The following is an 18,880-nucleotide window of genomic DNA, read 5'->3' as shown; positions in this document are numbered from 1 at the left end:
TCGAATCTCACTTCCGGCATTTTTTTACTTTACTACCAGCACAAAGTCAGTGTCTCCTTTTGCTGGGGCTGAAATATCGTGTCGCAATGGCCGAGTGGTCTAAGGCTCAAGACTCAAGGGAAACCTTGCGCAGTGATACGGGTTGAACGAGGCTTCTGGTCCACGTATGTGGGCGTGGGTTCGAATTCTATTTTGACAAACTTTTTTTTACTTTACTACCAGAACAAAGTCAGTGTCTCCTTTTGCTGGGCTGAAATATTGTGTCAGAATGGCCGAGTGGTCGAAGGCGCCAGGCTTAAGGTAGACCTTGCCCAGTGATACGGGTTGAACGAGGCTTCTGGTCCACGTATCTGGGCGTGGGTTCGAATTCTATTTTGACAAACTTTTTTTTACTTTACTACCAGAACAAAGGCAGCGGCTCCTTTTGCTGGGCTGAAATATTGTGTCAGAATGGCCGAGTGGTCGAGGGCGCCAGACTTAAGGGAAACCTTGCCCAGTGATAAGAGTGTAACGAGGCTTCTGGTCCACGTATGTGTGCGTGGGTTCGAATCCCACTTCTGACAAACTTTTTTTACTTTACTGCCAGCACGAAGTCAGTCTGTTCTTTTGCTGGGGCTGATATATCGTGTCAGAATGGCCGAGTGGTCTAAGGCGCCAGACTCAAGGGAAACCTTGCCCAGTGATACGGTTTGAACGAGGCTTCTGGTCCACGTATTTTGGCGTGGGTTCGAATCCCACTTCTGACAAACTTTTTACTTCAATAACAGAACAAACTCAGTGTCTCCTTTTGCTGGGGCTGATATATCGTATCAGAATGGCCGAGTGGTCTAAGGCGCCGCACTGAAGGTGAACCTTGCGCAGTGATACGGGTTGAACGAGGCTTCTGGTCCACGTATGAGGGCGTGGGTTTGAATCCTACTTCTGACAAACTTTTTTTATTTTACTACAAGAACAAAGTCAGTGTCTCCTTTTGCTGGGCTGAAATATTGTGTCAGAATGGCCGAGTGGTCGAAGGCGCTAGACTCATTGGAAACCGTGCCCAGTCATACGAGTTGAACGAGGCGTCAGGTCAACGTATGTGTGCGTGGGTGCGAATCCCACTTCTGACAAACTTTTTTTACTTTACTACCAGAGCAAAGTCAGTGTCTTTTTTAGCTGGAGCTTATAAATCGTGTCAGAACGGCCGAGTTGTCTAAGGCACCAGACTTAAGGGAAACATTGCCCGGTGATACGGATTAAACGAGGCTTCTGGTCCACGTATGTGGGCGTGGGTTCGAATCCCACTTCTGACAAACTTTTTTTACTTTACTACCAGCATGAAGTCAGTGTTTTCTTTTGCTGGGGCTGATATATCGTGTCTGAATGGCCTCCAGGGACATGGAGGCCATTCTGACACGATATATCAGCCACAGAAAAAGAAGACACTGACTTCGTGAAAGCTCGCTTCTCTGTAGAATACCTGTACACAGTATCGCGCAAGGCGCTGTATAAGGATCTACTGAGTACACTCTTCCCAACTCCATTGTACTGTTCACTCTACGCCAATCTTCCAGGTCACGATGTGTTGAAGCGAGTTCGAAAAATGTACATTCCACCGAATTCAAAAACATTCTTTTATAACCTCCACTCTGAAACATTGGCGGTAAACGCATGGTTAGAAAGAAAAGGTATTTTCATTCCGTCTGTTAACTGCCATCTATGTGATGTGCCGGAAACGATTGAACATTGCTTTGTTAGCTGCAAAGATGCCTTACTGTTTTGGGATGTCCTTCAGCGAGCACTGAAAAAACGTTTTGTCATTATTTCTCACACAATACGTTATCTTCTGCCAGCAGCGCTTGATGAAGTACCATATGATATGTTTTTCCTCTTGGGTATGCACAGCTTGTGGAAGACACGAATGCAAGACCGCAATGTAGAGCCCACCACCTCTTCAAGCGCACACTTCATTCAAATGGCTATCCACCAGAAAAACATTTACGACGAGCTAGACTTTAGACCGGACTGGTACTCCGTCTTAGAGAACTGTTTGACCTCACCCCTTTTTTGTTTGTATAACACAATGTGAAGAACTCTCCATGTGAAGAACCCGCGCTGTGTTAGGCATTTAGTGTTTATGAGTAACACTTGAACGCTTACTTTCGCGATTTGATTGTACTTTTGTTCGCTTGATTTTGTCATGATTGCCCAAATACTTTAATAAATACCATGGTAAAAAAATTCGTGTCAGAATGGCCGAGTGGTCTAAGGCGCCAGACTCAAGGGAAACCTTGCGCAGTGATACGGGTTGAACGAGGCTTCTGGTCTACCTATGTGGGCGTGGGTACAAATCCCACTTCTGAGAAGCTTTTTTTTACTTTACTACCAGCACAAAGTCAGTGTCATCTTTTGCTGGGGCTGAAATATCGTGTCAGAATGGCCGAGTGGTCTAAGGCTCCAGACTCAAGGGAAACCTTGCCCAGTGATACGGGTTGAATGAGGCTTCTGGTCCACGTATGTGGGCGTGGGTTCGAATCCCACTTCTGACAAACTCTTTTTTTTATTTACTACCAGCACAAAGTCAGTGTCTCCTTTTGCTGGGCTGAAATATTGTGTCAGAATGGTCAAGTGGTCTAAGGCGCCAGACTCAATGGAAACCGTGCCCAGTCATACGAGTTGAACGAGGCTTCAGGTCAACGTATGTGTGCGTGGGTGCGAATCCCACTTCTGACAAACTTTTTTTACTTTAGTACCAGAACAAAGTCAGTGTCTTCTTTTGTTGGAGCTTGCAAATCGTGTCAGAACGGCCGAGTTGTCTGAGGCACCAGACTTAAGGGAAATATTGCCCGGTGATACGGGTTAATCGAGGCCTTTGGTCCACGTATGTCGACGTGGGTTCGAATCCCACTTCTGACAAACTCTTTTTTTTATTTATTACCAGCACAAAGTCAGTGTCTCCTTTTGCTGGGCTGAAATATTGTGTCAGAATGGCCGAGTGGTCGAAGGTCCTAGACTCAAGGGAAACCGTGCCCAGTCATACTAGTTGAACGAGGCTTCTGGTCCACGTATGTGTGCGTGGGTGCGAATCCCACTTCTGACAAACTTTTTTACTTTACTACCAGAACAAAGTCAGTGTCTTCTTTTGCTGCAGCTTATATCTCGTGTCAGAACGGCCGAGTTGTCTAAGGCACCAGACTTAAGGGAAACATTGCCCGGTGATACGGTTTAAACGAGGCCTTTGGTCCAAGTATGTCGACGCGGGTTGGAATCCCACTTCTGACAAACTCTTTTTTTTTATTTATTACCAGCACAAAGTCAGTGTCTCCTTTTGCTGGGCTGAAATATTGTTTCAGAATGGCCGAGTGGTCGAAGGTCCTAGACTCAAGGGAAACCGTGCCCAGTCATACTAGTTGAACGAGGCTTCTGGTCCACGTATGTGTGCGTGGGAGCGAATCCCACTTCTGACAAACTTTTTTACTTTACTACCAGAACAAAGTCAGTGTCTTCTTTTGCTGCAGCTTATATATCGTGTCAGAACGGCCGAGTTGTCTAAGGCACCAGACTTAAGGGAAACATTGCCCGGTGATACGGTTTAAACGAGGCCTTTGGTCCAAGTATGTCGACGCGGGTTGGAATCCCACTTCTGACAATCTTTTTTTTACTTTACTACCAGCACGAAGTCAGTCTCTTCTTTTGCTGGGTCCTGATATATCGTGTCAGAATGGCCGAGGGGTCTAAGGCGCCAGACTCAAGAGAAACCTTGCCCAGTGATACGGGTTGAACGAGGCTTCTGGTCCACGTATGTGGGCGTGGGTTCGAATCCCACTTCTGACAAACTTTTTTTTACTTCACTAACAGAACAAAGTCAGTGTCTCCTTTTGCTGGGGCTGATATATCGTATCAGAATGGCCGAGTGGTCTTAGGCGCCAGACTGAAGGGAAACCTTGCGCGGTGATGCAAGTTTAACGAGGCTTCTGGTCCACGTATGTGTGCGTGGGTTCGAATCTCACTTCCGGCATTTTTTTACTTTACTACCAGCACAAAGTCAGTGTCTCCTTTTGCTGGGGCTGAAATATCGTGTCGCAATGGCCGAGTGGTCTAAGGCTCCAGACTCAAGGGAAACCTTGCCCAGTGATACGGGTTGAACGAGGCTTCTGGTCCACGTATGTGGGCGTGGGTTCGAATTCTATTCTGACAAACTTTTTTTTTACTTTACTACCAGAACAAAGTCAGTGTCTCCTTTTGCTGGGCTGAAATATTGTGTCAGAATGGCCGAGTGGTCGAAGGCGCCAGGCTTAAGGGAGACCTTGCCCAGTGATACGAGTGTAACGAGGCTTCTGGTCCACGTATGTGTGCGTGGGTTCGAATCCCACTTCTGACAAAGTTTTTTTACTTTACTGCCAGCACGAAGTCAGTCTCTTCTTTTGCTGGGGCTGATATATCGTGTCAGAATGGCCGAGTGGTCTAAGGCGCCAGACTCAAGGGAAACCTTGCCCAGTGATACGGGTTGAACGAGGCTTCTGGTCTACCTATGTGGGCGTGGGTACAAATCCCACTTCTGAGAAGCTTTTTTTTACTTTACTACCAGCACAAAGTCAGTGTCTCCTTTTGCTGGGGCTGAAATATCGTGTCAGAATGGCCGAGTGGTCTAAGGCTCCAGACTCAAGGGAAACCTTGCCCAGTGATACGGGTTGAACGAGGCTTCTGGTCCACGTATGTGGGCCTGGGTTCGAATCCCACTTCTGACAAACTTTTTTTTACTTCACTAACAGAACAAAGTCAGTGTATCCTTTTGCTGAGGCTGATATATCGTATCAGAATGGCCGAGTGGTCTAAGGCGCAAGACTGAAGGGAAACCTTGCTCGGTGATGCGAGTTGAACGAGGCTTCTGGTCCAAGGATGTGTGCGTGGGTTCCAATCTCACTTCCGTCAATTTTTTTTTACTTCACTAACAGAACAAAGTCAGTGTCTTCTTTTGCTGGGGCTGATATATCGTATCAGAATGGCCGAGTGGTCTAAGGCGCCTGACTGAAGGGAAACCTTGCTCGATGATGCGAGTTGAACGAGGTTTCTGGTCTACGTATGTGTGCGTGGGTTCGAATCTCACTTCCGTCAATTTTTTTTTACTTTACTACCAGCACAGAGTCAGCGTCTTCTTTTGCTGAGGCTGATATATCGTGTCAGAATGGCCGAGTGGTCTAAGGCGCCAGACTCAAGGGAAACCTTGCCCAGTGATACGGGTTGAACGAGGCTTCTGGTCTACGTATGTGGGCGTGGGTTGAAATCCCACTTCTGAGAAGCTCTTTTTTTACTTTACTACCAGCACAAAGTCAGTGTCTCCTTTTGCTGGGGCTGAAATTTCGTGTCAGAATGGCTGAGTGGTCTAAGGCTCCAGACTGAAGGGAAACCTTGCCCAGTGATACGGGTTGAATGAGGCTTCTGGTCCACGTATGTGGGCGTGGGTTCGAATCCCACTTCTGACAAACTCTTTTTTTTATTTACTACCAGCACAAAGTCAGTGTCTCCTTTTGCTGGGCTGAAATATTGTGCCAGAATGGTCAAGTGGTCGAAGGTGCTAGACTCAAGGGAAACCGTGCCAAGTCATACTAGTTGAACAAGGCTTCTGGTCCACGTATGTGCGCGTGGGTGCGAATCCCACTTCTGACAAACTTTTTTTACTTTACTACCAGAACAAAGTCAGTGTCTTCTTTTGCTGCAGCTTATATATCGTGTCAGAACGGCCGAGTTGTCTAAGGCACCAGATTTAAGGGAAACATTGCCCGGTGATACGGGTTAAACGAGGCCTTTGGTCCACGTATGTGTGCGTGGGTTCCAATCCCACTTCTGACAAATATTTTTTTACTTCACTGCCAGCACGAAGTCAGTCTCTTCTTTTGCTGGGGCTGATATATCGTGTCAGAATGGCCGAGTGGTCTAAGGCGCCAGACTCGTGGGAAACCTTGCCCAGTGATACGGGTTGAACGAGGCTTCTGTCTACGTATGTGGGCGTGGGTTGAAATCCCACTTCTGAGAAGCTCTTTTTTACTTTACTACCAGCACAAAGTCAGTGTCTCCTTTTGCTGGGGCTGATATATCGTATCAGAATGGCCGAGTGGTCTAAGGCGCCACACTGAAGGGAAACCTTGCGCGGTGATGCGAGTTTAACGAGGCTTCTGGTCCACGTATGTGTGCGTGGGTTCGAATCTCACTTCCGTCAATTTTTTTTATTTTACTACAAGAACAAAGTCAGTGTCTCCTTTTGCTGGGCTGAAATATTGTGTCAGAATGGCCGAGTGGTCGAAGGTGCTAGACTCAAGGGAAACCGTGCCCAGTCATACTAGTTGAACGAGGCTTCTGGTCCACGTATGTGTGCGTGGGTGCGAATCCCACTTCTGACAAACTTTTTTACTTTACTACCAGAACAAAGTCAGTGTCTTCTTTTGCTGGGGCTGAAATATCGTGTCAGAATGGCCGAGTGGTCTAAGGCTCCAGACTGAAGGGAAACCTTGCTCGATGATGCGAGTTGAACGAGGTTTCTGGTCTACGTATGTGTGCGTGGGTTCGAATCTCACTTCCGTCAATTTTTTTTTACTTTACTACCAGCACAGAGTCAGCGTCTTCTTTTGCTGAGGCTGATATATTGTGTCAGCATGGCCGAATGGTGGAAGGCGCCAGACTTAAGGGAAACCTTGCTCAGTGATACGGGTTAAACGAGGCTCCTGGTCCAGGTGTGTGTGCGTGGGTTCGAATCCCACTTCTGACAATTTTTTTACTTTAATACCAGCACGAAGTCAGTGTCTTCTTTTGCTGGGGCTGGGATATCGTGTCAGAATGGCCAAGTGGTCTAAGGCGCCAGACTCAAGGGAAACCTTGCCCAGTGATACGGGTTGAACGAGGCTTCTGGTCCACGTACGTGGGCGTGGGTTCGAATCCCACTTCTGACAAACTTTTTTTACTTTACTACCAGCACAGAGTCAGCGTCTTCTCTTGCTGAGGCTGCCATATCGTGTCAGAATGGCCGCCTGGTTTAAGGCGCAAGACTGAAGGGAAACCTTGCTCGGTGATAGGGGTTGAACGAGGCTTCTGGTCCACGTATGTGGGCGTGGGTTCGAATTCTATTCTGACAAACTTTTTTTTTACTTTACTACCAGAACAAAGTCAGTGTCTCCTTTTGCTGGGCTGAAATATTGTGTCAGAATGGCCGAGTGGTCGAAGGCGCCAGGCTTAAGGGAAACCTTGCCCAGTGATACGGGTTGAACGAGGCTTCTGGTCCACGTATGTGGGCGTGGGTTCGAATCCCACTTCTGACAAACTTTTTTTACTTTACTACCAGCCCAAAGTCAGTGTCTCCTTTTGCTGGGGCTGAAATATCCTGTCAGAACGGCCGAGTGGTCTAAGGCTTCAGACTCAATGGAAACCGTGCCCAGTCATACGAGTTGAACGAGGCTTCAGGTCAACGTATGTGTGCGTGGGGGCGAATCCCACCTCTGACAAACTTTTTTAACCTCACTACCAGAACAAAATCAGTGTCTTCTTTTGTTGGAGCTCGCAAATCGTGTCAGAACTGCCGAGTTGTCTGAGGCAACAGACTTAAGGGAAATATTGCCCGGTGATACGGGTTAAACGAGGCCTTTGGTCCACGTATGTCGACGTGGGTTCGAATCCCACTTCTGACAAACTCTTTTTTTATTTATTACCAGCACAAAGTCAGTGTCTCCTTTTGCTGGGCTGAAATATTGTGTCAGAATGGCCGAGTGGTCGAAGGTCCTAGACTCAAGGGAAACCGTGCCCAGTCATACTAGTTGAACGAGGCTTCTGGTCCACGTATGTGTGCGTGGGTGCGAATCCCACTTCTGACAAACTTTTTTACTTTACTACCAGAACAAAGTCAGTGTCTTCTTTTGCTGCAGCCTATATATCGTGTCAGAACGGCCGAGTTGTCTAAGGCACCAGACTTAAGGGAAACATTGCCCGGTGATACGGTTTAAACGAGGCCTTTGGTCCAAGTATGTCGACGTGGGTTGGAATCCCACTTCTGACAATCTTTTTTTTTTGCTTTACTACCAGCACGAAGTCAGTCTCTTCTTTTGCTGGGGCTGATATATCGTGTCAGAATGGCCGAGTGGTCGAAGGCGCCAGGCTTAAGGGAAACCTTGCCCAGTGATACGAGTGTAACGAGGCTTCTGGTCCACGTATGTGGGCGTGGGTTCGAATCCCACTTCTGACAAACTTTTTTTACTTTACTACCAGAACAAAGTCAGTGTCTTCTTTTGTTGGAGCTTGCAAATCGTGTCAGAACGGCCGAGTTGTCTGAGGCACCAGACTTAAGGGAAATATTGCCCGGTGATACGGGTTAAACGAGGCCTTTGGTCCACGTATGTCGACGTGGGTTCGAATCCCACTTCTGACAAACTCTTTTTTTTATTTATTACCAGCACAAAGTCAGTGTCTCCTTTTGCTGGGCTGAAATATTGTGTCAGAATGGCCGAGTGGTCGAAGGCGCTAGACTCAAGGGAAACCGTGCCCAGTCATACTACTTGAACGAGGCTTCTGGTCCACGTATGTGTGCGTGGGTGCGAATCCCATTTCTGACAAACTTTTTTACTTTACTACCAGAACAAAGTCAGTGTCTTCTTTTGCTGCTGCTTATATATCGTGTCAGAATGGCCGAGTTGTCTAAGGCACCAGATTTAAGGGAAACATTGCCCGGTGATACGGGTTAAACGAGGCCTTTGGTCCAAGTATGTCGACGTGGGTTGGAATTCTACTTCTGACAATCTTTTTTTTACTTTACCACCAGCACGAAGTCAGTCTCTTCTTTTGCTGGGGCTGATATATCGTGTCAGAATGGCCGAGTGGTCTAAGGTGCCAGACTCAAGGGAAACCTTGCCCAGTGATACGGGTTGAACAAGGCTTCTGGTCTACGTATGTGGGCGTGGGTTCGAATCCCACTTCTGACAAACTTTTTTTTACTTCACTAACAGAACAAAGTCAGTGTCTCCTTTTGCTTGGGCTGATATATCGTATCAGAATTGCCGAGTGGTCTAAGGCGCCAGACTGAAGGGAAACCTTGCGCGGTGACGCGAGTTTAACGAGGCTTCTGGTCCACGTATGTGCGCGTGGGTTCGAATCTCACTTCCGGCATTTTTTTTTACTCTACTACCAGCACAAAGTCAGTGCTTCTTTTGCTGGGGCTGAAATATCGTGTCAGAATGGCCGAGTGGTCTAAGGCTCCAGACTTAGGGAAACATTGCCCGGTGATACGGGTTAAACGAGGCCTTTGGTCCACGTATGTCGACGTGGGTTCGAATGCCACTTCTGACAATCTTTTCTTTACTTTACTACCAGCATAAAGTCAGTGTTTTTTTTTTGCTGCGGCTGATATATTGTGTCAGCATGGCCGAGTGGTGGAAGGCGCCAGACTTAAGGGAAACCTTGCTCAGTGATACGGGTTAAACGAGGCTCCTGGTCCAGGTGTGTGTGCGTGGGTTCGAATCCCACTTCTGACAATTTTTTTACTTTAATACCAGCACGAAATCAGTGTCTTCTTTTGCTGGGGCTGGGATATCGTGTCAGAATGGCCAAGTGGTCTAAGGCGCCAGACTCAAGGGAAACCTTGCCCAGTGATACGGGTTGAACGAGGCTTCTGGTCCACGTACGTGGGCGTGGGTTCGAATCCCACTTCTGACAAACTTTTTTTACTTTACTACCAGCACAGAGTCAGCGTCTTCTCTTGCTGAGGCTGCCATAGCGTGTCAGAATGGCCGCCTGGTTTAAGGCGCAAGACTGAAGGGAAACCTTGCTCGGTGATAGGGGTTGAACGAGGCTTCTGGTCCACGTATGTGGGCGTGGGTTCGAATTCTATTCTGACAAACTTTTTTTTTACTTTACTACCAGAACAAAGTCAGTGTCTCCTTTTGCTGGGCTGAAATATTGTGTCAGAATGGCCGAGTGGTCAAAGGCGCCAGGCTTAAGGGAAACCTTGCCCAGTGATACGGGTTGAACGAGGCTTCTGGTCCACGTATGTGGGCGTGGGTTCGAATCCCACTTCTGACAAACTTTTTTTACTTTACTACCAGCCCAAAGTCAGTGTCTCCTTTTGCTGGGGCTGAAATATCCTGTCAGAACGGCCGAGTGGTCTAAGGCTTCAGACTCAATGGAAACCGTGCCCAGTCATACGAGTTGAACGAGGCTTCAGGTCAACGTATGTGTGCGTGGGTGCGAATCCCACTTCTGAAAAACTTTTTTAACCTCACTATCAGAACAAAATCAGTGTCTTCTCTTGTTGGAGCTCGCAAATCGTGTCAGAACTGCCGAGTTGTCTGAGGCAACAGACTTAAGGGAAATATTGCCCGGTGATACGGGTTAAACGAGGCCTTTGGTCCATGTATGTCGACGTGGGTTCGAATCCCACTTCTGACAAACTCTTTTTTTTATTTATTACCAGCACAAAGTCAGTGCCTCCTTTTGCTGGGCTGAAATATTGTGTCAGAATGGCCGAGTGGTCGAAGGTCCTAGACTCAAGGGAAACCGTGCCCAGTCATACTAGTTGAACGAGGCTTCTGGTCCACGTATGTGTGCGTGGGTGCGAATCCCACTTCTGACAAACTTTTTTACTTTACTACCAGAACAAAGTCAGTGTCTTCTTTTGCTGCAGCCTATATATCGTGTCAGAACGGCCGAGTTGTCTAAGGCACCAGACTTAAGGGAAACATTACCTGGTGATACGGTTTAAACGAGGCCTTTGGTCCAAGTATGTCGACGTGGGTTGGAATCCCACTTCTGACAATCTTTTTTTTTTGCTTTACTACCAGCACGAAGTCAGTCTCTTCTTTTGCTGGGGCTGATATATCGTGTCAGAATGGCCGAGTGGTCGAAGGCGCCAGGCTTAAGGGAAACCTTGCCCAGTGATACGAGTGTAACGAGGCTTCTGGTCCACGTATGTGGGCGTGGGTTCGAATCCCACTTCTGACAAACTTTTTTTACTTTACTACCAGAACAAAGTCAGTGTCTTCTTTTGTTGGAGCTTGCAAATCGTGTCAGAACGGCCGAGTTGTCTGAGGCACCAGACTTAAGGGAAATATTGCCCGGTGATACGGGTTAAACGAGGCCTTTGGTCCACGTATGTCGACGTGGGTTCGAATCCCACTTCTGACAAACTCTTTTTTTATTTATTACCATTACAAAGTCAGTGTCTCCTTTTGCTGGGCTGAAATATTGTGTCAGAATGGCCGAGTGGTCGAAGGTCCTAGACTCAAAGGAAACCGTGCCCAGTCATACTAGTTGAACGAGGCTTCTGGTCCACGTATGTGGGCGTGGGTTCGAATCCCTCTTCTGAAAAACTTTTTTTACTTCACTAACAGAACAAAGTCAGTGTCTCTTTTTGCTGGGGCTGACATATCGTATCAGAATGGCTGTGTGGTCTAAGGCGCCAGACTGAAGGGAAACCTTGCCCGGTGATGCGAGTTGAACGAGGCTTCTGTTCCACGTAAGTGTGCGTGGGTTCGAATCTCACTTCTGTCAATTTTGTTTTTATTTACTACCAGCACCGAGTCAGCGTCTTCTTTTGCTGAGGCTGACATATCGTATCAGAATGGCCGAGTGGTCTAAGGCGCCAGACTTAAGGGAAACTTTGCGCAGTTGTACGGGTTGAACGAGGCTTCTGGTCCACGTATGTGGGCGTGGGTTCGAATCCCACTTCTGACAAACTCTTCTTTTTCTTATTTGCTACCAGCACAAAGTCAGTGTCTCCTTTTGCTGGGCTGAAATATTGTGTCAGAATGGCCGAGTGGTCGAAGGCGCTAGACTCAAGGGAAACCGTGCCCAGTCATACTACTTGAACGAGGCTTCTGGTCCACGTATGTGTGCGTGGGTGCAAATCCCATTTCTGACAAACTTTTTTACTTTACTACCAGAATAAAGTCAGTGTCTTCTTTTGCTGCTGCTTATATATCTTGTCAGAATGGCCGAGTTGTCTAAGGCACCAGACTTAAGGGAAACATTGCCCGGTGATACGGGTTAAACGAGGCCTTTGGTCCAAGTATGTCGAGGTGGGTTGGAATTCCACTTCTGACAATCTTTTTTTTACTTTACTACCAGCACGAAGTCAGTCTCTTCTTTTGCTGGGGCTGATATATCGTGTGAGAATGACCGAGTGGTCTAAGGTGCCAGACTCAAGGGAAACCTTGCCCAGTGATACGGGTTGAACAAGGTTTCTGGTCTACGTATGTGGGCGTGGGTTCGAATCCCACTTCTGACAAACTTTTTTTTACTTCACTAACAGAACAAAGTCAGTGTCTCCTTTTGCTTGGGCTGATATATCGTATCAGAATGGCCGAGTGGTCTAAGGCGCCAGACTGAAGGGAAACCTTGCGCGGTGACGCGAGTTTAACGAGGCTTCTGGTCCACGTATGTGTGCGTGGGTTCGAATCCCACTTCTGACAAAGTTTTTTTACTTTGCTGCCAGCACGAAGTCAGTCTCTTCTTTTGCTGGGGCTGATATATCGTGTCAGAATAGCCGCCTGGTTTAAGGCGCAAGACTGAAGGGAAACCGTGCTCGGTGATACGGGTTGAACGAGGCTTCTGGTCCACGTATGTGGGCGCGGGTTCGAATTCTTTTCTGACAAACTTTTTTTTACTTTACTACCAGAACAAAGTCAGTGTCTCCTTTTGCTGGGCTGAAATATTGTGTCAGAATGGCCGAGTGGTCGAAGGCGCCAGGCTTAAGGGAAACCTTGCACAGTGATACGAGTGTAACGAGGCTTCTGGTCCACGTATGTGTGCGTGGGTTCGAATCCCACTTCTGACAAAGTTTTTTTACTTTGCTGCCAGCACGAAGTCAGTCTCTTCTTTTGCTGGGGCTGATATATCGTGTCAGAATGGCCGAGTGGTCTAAGGCGCCAGACTCAAGGGAAACCTTGCCCAGTGATACGGGTTGAATTAGGCTTCTTGTCCACGTATGTGGGCGTGGGTTCGAATCCCACTTCTGACAAACTTTTTTTACTTTACTACCAGCCCAAAGTCAGTGTCTCCTTTTGCTGGGGCTGAAATATCCTGTCAGAACGGCCGAGTGGTCTAAGGCTCCAGACTCAATGGAAACCGTGCCCAGTCATACGAGTTGAACGAGGCTTCAGGTCAACGTATGTGTGCGTGGGTGCGAATCCCACTTCTGACAAACTTTTTTTACTTTACTACCAGAACAAAGTCAGTGTCTTCTTTTGTTGGAGCTTGCAAATCGTGTCAGAACGGCCGAGTTGTCTGAGGCACCAGACTTAAGGGAAATATTGCCCGGTGATACGGGTTAAACGAGGCCTTTGGTCCACGTATGTCGACGTGGGTTCGAATCCCACTTCTGACAAACTCTTTTTTTTATTTATTACTAGCACAAAGTCAGTGTCTCCTATTGCTGGGCTGAAATATTGTGTCAGAATGGCCGAGTGGTCGAAGGTCCTAGACTCAAGGGAAACCGTGCCCAGTCATACTAGTTGAGGCTTCTGGTCCACGTATGTGTGCGTGGGTGCGAATCCCACTTCTGACAAACTATTTTACTTTCCTACCAGAACAAAGTCAGTGTCTTCTTTTGCTGCAGCTTATATATCGTGTCAGAACGGCCGAGTTGTCTAAGGCACCAGACTTAAGGGAAACATTGCCCGGTGATACGGTTTAAACGAGGCCTTTGGTCCAAGTATGTCGACGTGGGTTGGAATCCCACTTCTGGCAATCTTTTTTTTTTACTTTACTACCAGCACGAAGTCAGTCTCTTCTTTTGCTGGGGCTGATATATCGTGTCAGAATGGCCGAGTGGTCTAAGGCGCCAGACTCAAGGGAAACCTTGCCCAGTGATACGGGTTGAACGAGGCTTCTGGTCAACGTATGTGGGCGTGGGTTCGAATCCCACTTCTGACAAACTTTTTTTACTTCACTAACAGAAAAAAGTCAGTGTCTCCTTTTGCTGGGGCTGATATATCGTATCAGAATGGCCAAGTGGTCTAAGGCGCCAGACTCAAGGGAAACCTTGCCCAGTGATACGGGTTGAACGAGGCTTCTGGTCCACGTACGTGGGCGTGGGTTCGAATCCCACTTCTGACAAGCTTTTTTTACTTTACTACCAGCACAGAGTCAGCGTCTTCTTTTGCTGAGGCTGCCATATCGTGTCAGAATGGCCGCCTGGTTTAGGGCGCAAGACTGAAGGGAAACCTTGCCCAGTGATACGGGTTGAACGAGGCTTCTGGTCCACGTATGTGGGCGTGGGTTCGAATCCCACTTCTGACAAACTTTTTTTACTTTACTACCAGAACAAAGTCAGTGTTTTTTTTGTTGGAGCTTGCAAATCGTGTCAGAACGGCCGAGTTGTCTGAGGCACCAGACTTAAGGGAAATATTGCCCGGTGATACGGGTTAAACGAGGCCTTTGGTCCACGTATGTCGACGTGGGTTCGAATCCCACTTCTGACAAACTCTTTTTTTATTTATTACCATTACAAAGTCAGTGTCTTCTTTTGCTGGGCTGAAATATTGTGTCAGAATGGCTGAGTGGTCGAAGGTGCTAGACTCAAAGGAAACCGTGCCCAGTCATACTAGTTGAACGAGGCTTCTGGTCCACGTATATGGGCGTGGGTTCGAATCCCTCTTCTGACAAACTTTTTTTACTTCACTAACAGAACAAAGTCAGTGTCTCCTTTTGCTGGGGCTGACATATCGTATCAGAATGGCTGTGTGGTCTAAGGCGACAGACTGAAGGGAAACCTTGCCCGGTGATGCGAGTTGAACGAGGCTTCTGTTCCACGTAAGTGTGCGTGGGTTCGAATCTCACTTCTGTCAATTTTGTTTTTATTTACTACCAGCACCGAGTCAGCGTCTTCTTTTGCTGAGGCTGACATATCGTATCAGAATGGCCGAGTGGTCTAAGGCGCCAGACTTAAGGGAAACTTTGCGCAGTTGTACGGGTTGAACGAGGCTTCTGGTCCACGTATGTGGGCGTGGGTTCGAATCCCACTTCTGACAAACTCTTTTTTTTCTTATTTGCTACCAGCACAAAGTCAGTGTCTCCTTTTGCTCGGTGAAATATTGTGTCAGAATGGCCGAGTGGTCGAAGGCGCTAGACTCAAGGGAAACCGTGCCCAGTCATACTACTTGAACGAGGCTTCTGGTCCACGTATGTGTGCGTGGGTGCGAATCCCATTTCTGACAAACTTTTTTACTTTACTACCAGAACAAAGTCAGTGTCTTCTTTTGCTGCTGCTTATATATCTTGTCAGAATGGCCGAGTTGTCTAAGGCACCAGACTTAAGGGAAACATTGCCCGGTGATACGGGTTAAACGAGGCCTTTGGTCCAAGTATGTCGAGGTGGGTTCGAATTCCACTTCTGACAATCTTTTTTTACTTTACTACCAGCACGAAGTCAGTCTCTTCTTTTGCTGGGGCTGATATATCGTGTCAGAATGGCCGAGTGGTCTAAGGTGCAAGACTCAAGGGAAACCTTGCTCAGTGATACGGGTTGAACAAGGCTTCTGGTCTACGTATGTGGGCGTGGATTCGAATCCCACTTCTGACAATTTTTTTACTTTAATACCAGCACGAAGTCAGCGTCTTCTTTTGCTGGGGTTGGGATATCGTGTCAGAATGGCCAAGTGGTCTAAGGCGCCAGACTCAAGGGAAACCTTGCCCAGTGATACGGGTTGAACGAGGCTTCTGGTCCACGTACGTGGGCGTGGGTTCGAATCCCACTTCTGACAAACTTTTTTTACTTTACTACCAGCACAGAGTCAGCGTCTTCTTTTGCTGAGGCTGCCATATCGTGTCAGAATGGCCGCCTGGTTTAAGGCGCAAGACTGAAGGGAAACCTTGCTCGGTGATAGGGGTTGAACGAGGCTTCTGGTCCACGTATGTGGGCGTGGGTTCGAATTCTATTCTGACAAACTTTTTTTTTTACTTTACTACCAGAACAAAGTCAGTGTCTCCTTTTGCTGGGCTGAAATATTGTGTCAGAATGGCCGAGTGGTCGAAGGCGCCAGGCTTAAGGGAAACCTTGCCCAGTGATACGGGTTGAACGAGGCTTCTGGTCCACGTATGTGGGCGCGGGTTCGAATCTCACTTCTGACAAACTTTTTTGACTTTACTACCAGCCCAAAGTCAGTGTCTCCTTTTGCTGGGGCTGAAATATCCTGTCAGAACGGCCGAGTGGTCTAAGGCTCCAGACTATATGGAAACCGTGCCCAGTCATACGAGTTGAACGAGGCTTCAGGTCAACGTATGTGTGCGTGGGTGCGAATCCCACTTCTGACAAACTTTTTTAACTTTACTACCAGAACAAAGTCAGTGTCTTCTTTTGTTGGAGCTCGCAAATCGTGTCAGAACTGCCGAGTTGTCTGAGGCACCAGACTTAAGGGAAATATTGCCCGGTGATACGGGTTAAACGAGGCCTTTGGTCCATGTATGTCGACGTGGGTTCGAATCCCACTTCTGACAAACTCTTTTTTTTATTTATTACCAGCACAAAGTCAGTGTCTCCTTTTGCTGGGCTGAAATATTGTGTCAGAATGGCCGAGTGGTCGAAGGTCCTAGACTCAAGGGAAACCGTGCCCAGTCATACTAGTTGAACGAGGCTTCTGGTCCACGTATGTGTGCGTGGGTGCGAATCCCACTTCTGACAAACTTTTTTACTTTACTACCAGAACAAAGTCAGTGTCTTCTTTTGCTGCAGCTTATATATCGTGTCAGAGCGGCCGAGTTGTCTAAGGCACCAGACTTAAGGGAAACATTGCCCGGTGATACGGTTTAAACGAGGCCTTTGGTCCAAGTATGTCGACGTGGGTTGGAATCCCACTTCTGACAATCTTTTTTTTGCTTTACTACCAGCACGAAGTCAGTCTCTTCTTTTGCTGGGGCTGATATATCATGTCAGAATGGCCGAGTGGTCGAAGGCGCCAGGCTTAAGGGAAACCTTGCCCAGTGATACGAGTGTAACGAGGCTTCTGGTCCACGTATGTGTGCGTGGGTTCGAATCTCACTTCTGACAAAATTTTTTACTTTACTGCCAGCACAAAGTCAGTCTGTTCTTTTGCTGGGGCTGATATATCGTGTCAGAATGGCCGAGTGGTCTAAGGCGCCAGACTCAAGGGAAACCTTGCCCAGTGATACGGGTTGAACGAGGCTTCTGGTCAACGTATGTGGGCGTGGGTTCGAATCCCACTTCTGACAAACTTTTTTTACTTCACTAACAGAAAAAAGTCAGTGTCTCCTTTTGCTGGGGCTGATATATCGTATCAGAATGGCCAAGTGGTCTAAGGCGCCAGATTCAAGGGAAACCTTGCCCAGTGATACGGGTTGAACGAGGCTTCTGGTCCACGTACGTGGGCATGGGTTCGAATCCCACTTCTGACAAGCTTTTTTTACTTTACTACCAGCACAGAGTCAGCGTCTTCTTTTGCTGAGGCTGCCATATCGTGTCAGAATGGCCGCCTGGTTTAGGGCGCAAGACTGAAGGGAAACCTTGCCCAGTGATACGGGTTGAACGAGGCTTCTGGTCCACGTATGTGGGCGTGGGTTCGAATCCCACTTCTGACAAACTTTTTTTACTTTACTACCAGAACAAAGTCAGTGTTTTTTTTGTTGGAGCTTGCAAATCGTGTCAGAACGGCCGAGTTGTCTGAGGCACCAGACTTAAGGGAAATATTGCCCGGTGATACGGGTTAAACGAGGCCTTTGGTCCACGTATGTCGACGTGGGTTCGAATCCCACTTCTGACAAACTCTTTTTTTATTTATTACCATTACAAAGTCAGTGTCTTCTTTTGCTGGGCTGAAATATTGTGTCAGAATGGCCGAGTGGTCGAAGGTGCTAGACTCAAAGGAAACCGTGCCCAGTCATACTAGTTGAACGAGGCTTCTGGTCCACGTATATGGGCGTGGGTTCGAATCCCTCTTCTGACAAACTTTTTTTACTTCGCTAACAGAACAAAGTCAGTGTCTCCTTTTGCTGGGGCTGACATATCGTATCAGAATGGCTGTGTGGTCTAAGGCGCCAGACTGAAGGGAAACCTTGCCCGGTGATGCGAGTTGAACGAGGCTTCTGTTCCACGTAAGTGTGCGTGGGTTCGAATCTCACTTCTCTCAATTTTGTTTTTATTTACTACCAGCACCGAGTCAGCGTCTTCTTTTGCTGAGGCTGACATATCGTATCAGAATGGCCGAGTGGTCTAAGGCGCCAGACTTAAGGGAAACTTTGCGCAGTTGTACGGGTTGAACGAGGCTTCTGGTCCACGTATGTGGGCGTGGGTTCGAATCCCACTTCTGACAAACTCTTTTTTTTCTTATTTGCTACCAGCACAAAGTCAGTGTCTCCTTTTGCTGGGTGAAATATTGTGTCAGAATGGCCGAGTGGTCGAAGGCGCTAGACTCAAGGGAAACCGTGCCCAGTCATACTACTTGAACGAGGCTTCTGGTCCACGTATGTGTGCGTGGGTGCGAATCCCATTTCTGACAAACTTTTTTACTTTACTACCAGAACAAAGTCAGTGTCTTCTTTTGCTGCTGCTTATATATCTTGTCAGAATGGCCGAGTTGTCTAAGGCACCAGACTTAAGGGAAACATTGCCCGGTGATACGGGTTAAACGAGGCCTTTGGTCCAAGTATGTCGAGGTGGGTTCGAATTCCACTTCTGACAATCTTTTTTTACTTTACTACCAGCACGAAGTCAGTCTCTTCTTTTGCTGGGGCTGATATATCGTGTCAGAATGGCCGAGTGGTCTAAGGTGCAAGACTCAAGGGAAACCTTGCCCAGTGATACGGGTTGAACAAGGCTTCTGGTCTACGTATGTGGGCGTGGATTCGAATCCCACTTCTGACAATTTTTTTACTTTAATACCAGCACGAAGTCAGCGTCTTCTTTTGCTGGGGCTGG

At 47.6% G+C, this 18,880-nt stretch overlaps 28 non-coding genes across 28 annotated transcripts; all 28 read left to right on the top strand.

Moving 5' to 3' along the window:
• Positions 1-444: 444 nt before the first annotated feature.
• Positions 445-563, top strand: TRNAL-UAA (transfer RNA leucine (anticodon UAA)). The gene is made up of 2 exons: positions 445-482; positions 518-563. It is a non-coding gene; the product is annotated as a tRNA-Leu (tRNA).
• Positions 564-627: 64 nt separating this feature from the next.
• On the top strand, positions 628-746 carry TRNAL-CAA (transfer RNA leucine (anticodon CAA)). Its single transcript has 2 exons — positions 628-665; positions 701-746. It is a non-coding gene; the product is annotated as a tRNA-Leu (tRNA).
• Positions 747-1,173: 427 nt separating this feature from the next.
• On the top strand, positions 1,174-1,292 carry TRNAL-UAA (transfer RNA leucine (anticodon UAA)). Its single transcript has 2 exons — positions 1,174-1,211; positions 1,247-1,292. It is a non-coding gene; the product is annotated as a tRNA-Leu (tRNA).
• A 1,117-nt stretch (positions 1,293-2,409) lies between these two features.
• Positions 2,410-2,528, top strand: TRNAL-CAA (transfer RNA leucine (anticodon CAA)). Its single transcript has 2 exons — positions 2,410-2,447; positions 2,483-2,528. It is a non-coding gene; the product is annotated as a tRNA-Leu (tRNA).
• Positions 2,529-3,694: 1,166 nt separating this feature from the next.
• On the top strand, positions 3,695-3,813 carry TRNAL-CAA (transfer RNA leucine (anticodon CAA)). Its single transcript has 2 exons — positions 3,695-3,732; positions 3,768-3,813. It is a non-coding gene; the product is annotated as a tRNA-Leu (tRNA).
• A 428-nt stretch (positions 3,814-4,241) lies between these two features.
• On the top strand, positions 4,242-4,360 carry TRNAL-UAA (transfer RNA leucine (anticodon UAA)). The gene is made up of 2 exons: positions 4,242-4,279; positions 4,315-4,360. It is a non-coding gene; the product is annotated as a tRNA-Leu (tRNA).
• Positions 4,361-4,608: 248 nt separating this feature from the next.
• Positions 4,609-4,727, top strand: TRNAL-CAA (transfer RNA leucine (anticodon CAA)). Its single transcript has 2 exons — positions 4,609-4,646; positions 4,682-4,727. It is a non-coding gene; the product is annotated as a tRNA-Leu (tRNA).
• Positions 4,728-5,343: 616 nt separating this feature from the next.
• Positions 5,344-5,462, top strand: TRNAF-GAA (transfer RNA phenylalanine (anticodon GAA)). The gene is made up of 2 exons: positions 5,344-5,381; positions 5,417-5,462. It is a non-coding gene; the product is annotated as a tRNA-Phe (tRNA).
• Positions 5,463-6,804: 1,342 nt separating this feature from the next.
• TRNAL-CAA (transfer RNA leucine (anticodon CAA)) lies at positions 6,805-6,923 on the top strand. The gene is made up of 2 exons: positions 6,805-6,842; positions 6,878-6,923. It is a non-coding gene; the product is annotated as a tRNA-Leu (tRNA).
• Positions 6,924-7,170: 247 nt separating this feature from the next.
• TRNAL-UAA (transfer RNA leucine (anticodon UAA)) lies at positions 7,171-7,289 on the top strand. Its single transcript has 2 exons — positions 7,171-7,208; positions 7,244-7,289. It is a non-coding gene; the product is annotated as a tRNA-Leu (tRNA).
• Positions 7,290-8,087: 798 nt separating this feature from the next.
• Positions 8,088-8,206, top strand: TRNAL-UAA (transfer RNA leucine (anticodon UAA)). The gene is made up of 2 exons: positions 8,088-8,125; positions 8,161-8,206. It is a non-coding gene; the product is annotated as a tRNA-Leu (tRNA).
• A 614-nt stretch (positions 8,207-8,820) lies between these two features.
• Positions 8,821-8,939, top strand: TRNAL-CAA (transfer RNA leucine (anticodon CAA)). Its single transcript has 2 exons — positions 8,821-8,858; positions 8,894-8,939. It is a non-coding gene; the product is annotated as a tRNA-Leu (tRNA).
• A 611-nt stretch (positions 8,940-9,550) lies between these two features.
• TRNAL-CAA (transfer RNA leucine (anticodon CAA)) lies at positions 9,551-9,669 on the top strand. Its single transcript has 2 exons — positions 9,551-9,588; positions 9,624-9,669. It is a non-coding gene; the product is annotated as a tRNA-Leu (tRNA).
• Positions 9,670-9,916: 247 nt separating this feature from the next.
• Positions 9,917-10,035, top strand: TRNAL-UAA (transfer RNA leucine (anticodon UAA)). The gene is made up of 2 exons: positions 9,917-9,954; positions 9,990-10,035. It is a non-coding gene; the product is annotated as a tRNA-Leu (tRNA).
• Positions 10,036-10,834: 799 nt separating this feature from the next.
• On the top strand, positions 10,835-10,953 carry TRNAL-UAA (transfer RNA leucine (anticodon UAA)). The gene is made up of 2 exons: positions 10,835-10,872; positions 10,908-10,953. It is a non-coding gene; the product is annotated as a tRNA-Leu (tRNA).
• A 613-nt stretch (positions 10,954-11,566) lies between these two features.
• Positions 11,567-11,685, top strand: TRNAL-UAA (transfer RNA leucine (anticodon UAA)). Its single transcript has 2 exons — positions 11,567-11,604; positions 11,640-11,685. It is a non-coding gene; the product is annotated as a tRNA-Leu (tRNA).
• Positions 11,686-12,119: 434 nt separating this feature from the next.
• TRNAL-CAA (transfer RNA leucine (anticodon CAA)) lies at positions 12,120-12,238 on the top strand. Its single transcript has 2 exons — positions 12,120-12,157; positions 12,193-12,238. It is a non-coding gene; the product is annotated as a tRNA-Leu (tRNA).
• Positions 12,239-12,303: 65 nt separating this feature from the next.
• Positions 12,304-12,422, top strand: TRNAF-GAA (transfer RNA phenylalanine (anticodon GAA)). Its single transcript has 2 exons — positions 12,304-12,341; positions 12,377-12,422. It is a non-coding gene; the product is annotated as a tRNA-Phe (tRNA).
• A 246-nt stretch (positions 12,423-12,668) lies between these two features.
• TRNAL-UAA (transfer RNA leucine (anticodon UAA)) lies at positions 12,669-12,787 on the top strand. Its single transcript has 2 exons — positions 12,669-12,706; positions 12,742-12,787. It is a non-coding gene; the product is annotated as a tRNA-Leu (tRNA).
• Positions 12,788-12,851: 64 nt separating this feature from the next.
• On the top strand, positions 12,852-12,970 carry TRNAL-CAA (transfer RNA leucine (anticodon CAA)). Its single transcript has 2 exons — positions 12,852-12,889; positions 12,925-12,970. It is a non-coding gene; the product is annotated as a tRNA-Leu (tRNA).
• Positions 12,971-13,765: 795 nt separating this feature from the next.
• On the top strand, positions 13,766-13,884 carry TRNAL-CAA (transfer RNA leucine (anticodon CAA)). The gene is made up of 2 exons: positions 13,766-13,803; positions 13,839-13,884. It is a non-coding gene; the product is annotated as a tRNA-Leu (tRNA).
• Positions 13,885-13,948: 64 nt separating this feature from the next.
• TRNAL-CAA (transfer RNA leucine (anticodon CAA)) lies at positions 13,949-14,067 on the top strand. The gene is made up of 2 exons: positions 13,949-13,986; positions 14,022-14,067. It is a non-coding gene; the product is annotated as a tRNA-Leu (tRNA).
• Positions 14,068-14,862: 795 nt separating this feature from the next.
• On the top strand, positions 14,863-14,981 carry TRNAL-UAA (transfer RNA leucine (anticodon UAA)). Its single transcript has 2 exons — positions 14,863-14,900; positions 14,936-14,981. It is a non-coding gene; the product is annotated as a tRNA-Leu (tRNA).
• A 613-nt stretch (positions 14,982-15,594) lies between these two features.
• On the top strand, positions 15,595-15,713 carry TRNAL-CAA (transfer RNA leucine (anticodon CAA)). Its single transcript has 2 exons — positions 15,595-15,632; positions 15,668-15,713. It is a non-coding gene; the product is annotated as a tRNA-Leu (tRNA).
• A 1,346-nt stretch (positions 15,714-17,059) lies between these two features.
• Positions 17,060-17,178, top strand: TRNAL-CAA (transfer RNA leucine (anticodon CAA)). The gene is made up of 2 exons: positions 17,060-17,097; positions 17,133-17,178. It is a non-coding gene; the product is annotated as a tRNA-Leu (tRNA).
• A 64-nt stretch (positions 17,179-17,242) lies between these two features.
• On the top strand, positions 17,243-17,361 carry TRNAL-CAA (transfer RNA leucine (anticodon CAA)). Its single transcript has 2 exons — positions 17,243-17,280; positions 17,316-17,361. It is a non-coding gene; the product is annotated as a tRNA-Leu (tRNA).
• Positions 17,362-17,790: 429 nt separating this feature from the next.
• On the top strand, positions 17,791-17,909 carry TRNAL-CAA (transfer RNA leucine (anticodon CAA)). The gene is made up of 2 exons: positions 17,791-17,828; positions 17,864-17,909. It is a non-coding gene; the product is annotated as a tRNA-Leu (tRNA).
• Positions 17,910-18,156: 247 nt separating this feature from the next.
• Positions 18,157-18,275, top strand: TRNAL-UAA (transfer RNA leucine (anticodon UAA)). The gene is made up of 2 exons: positions 18,157-18,194; positions 18,230-18,275. It is a non-coding gene; the product is annotated as a tRNA-Leu (tRNA).
• The last annotated feature ends 605 nt before the right edge of the window (positions 18,276-18,880 follow it).

This window comes from Rhipicephalus microplus, chromosome 2, assembly GCF_043290135.1.
Source record: "Rhipicephalus microplus isolate Deutch F79 chromosome 2, USDA_Rmic, whole genome shotgun sequence".
NCBI classification, from domain to species: Eukaryota; Metazoa; Arthropoda; class Arachnida; order Ixodida; family Ixodidae; genus Rhipicephalus; species Rhipicephalus microplus.
The sequence above is the reverse complement of the archived record's forward strand: the minus strand, read 5'-3'. Positions and strand labels throughout refer to the sequence as shown.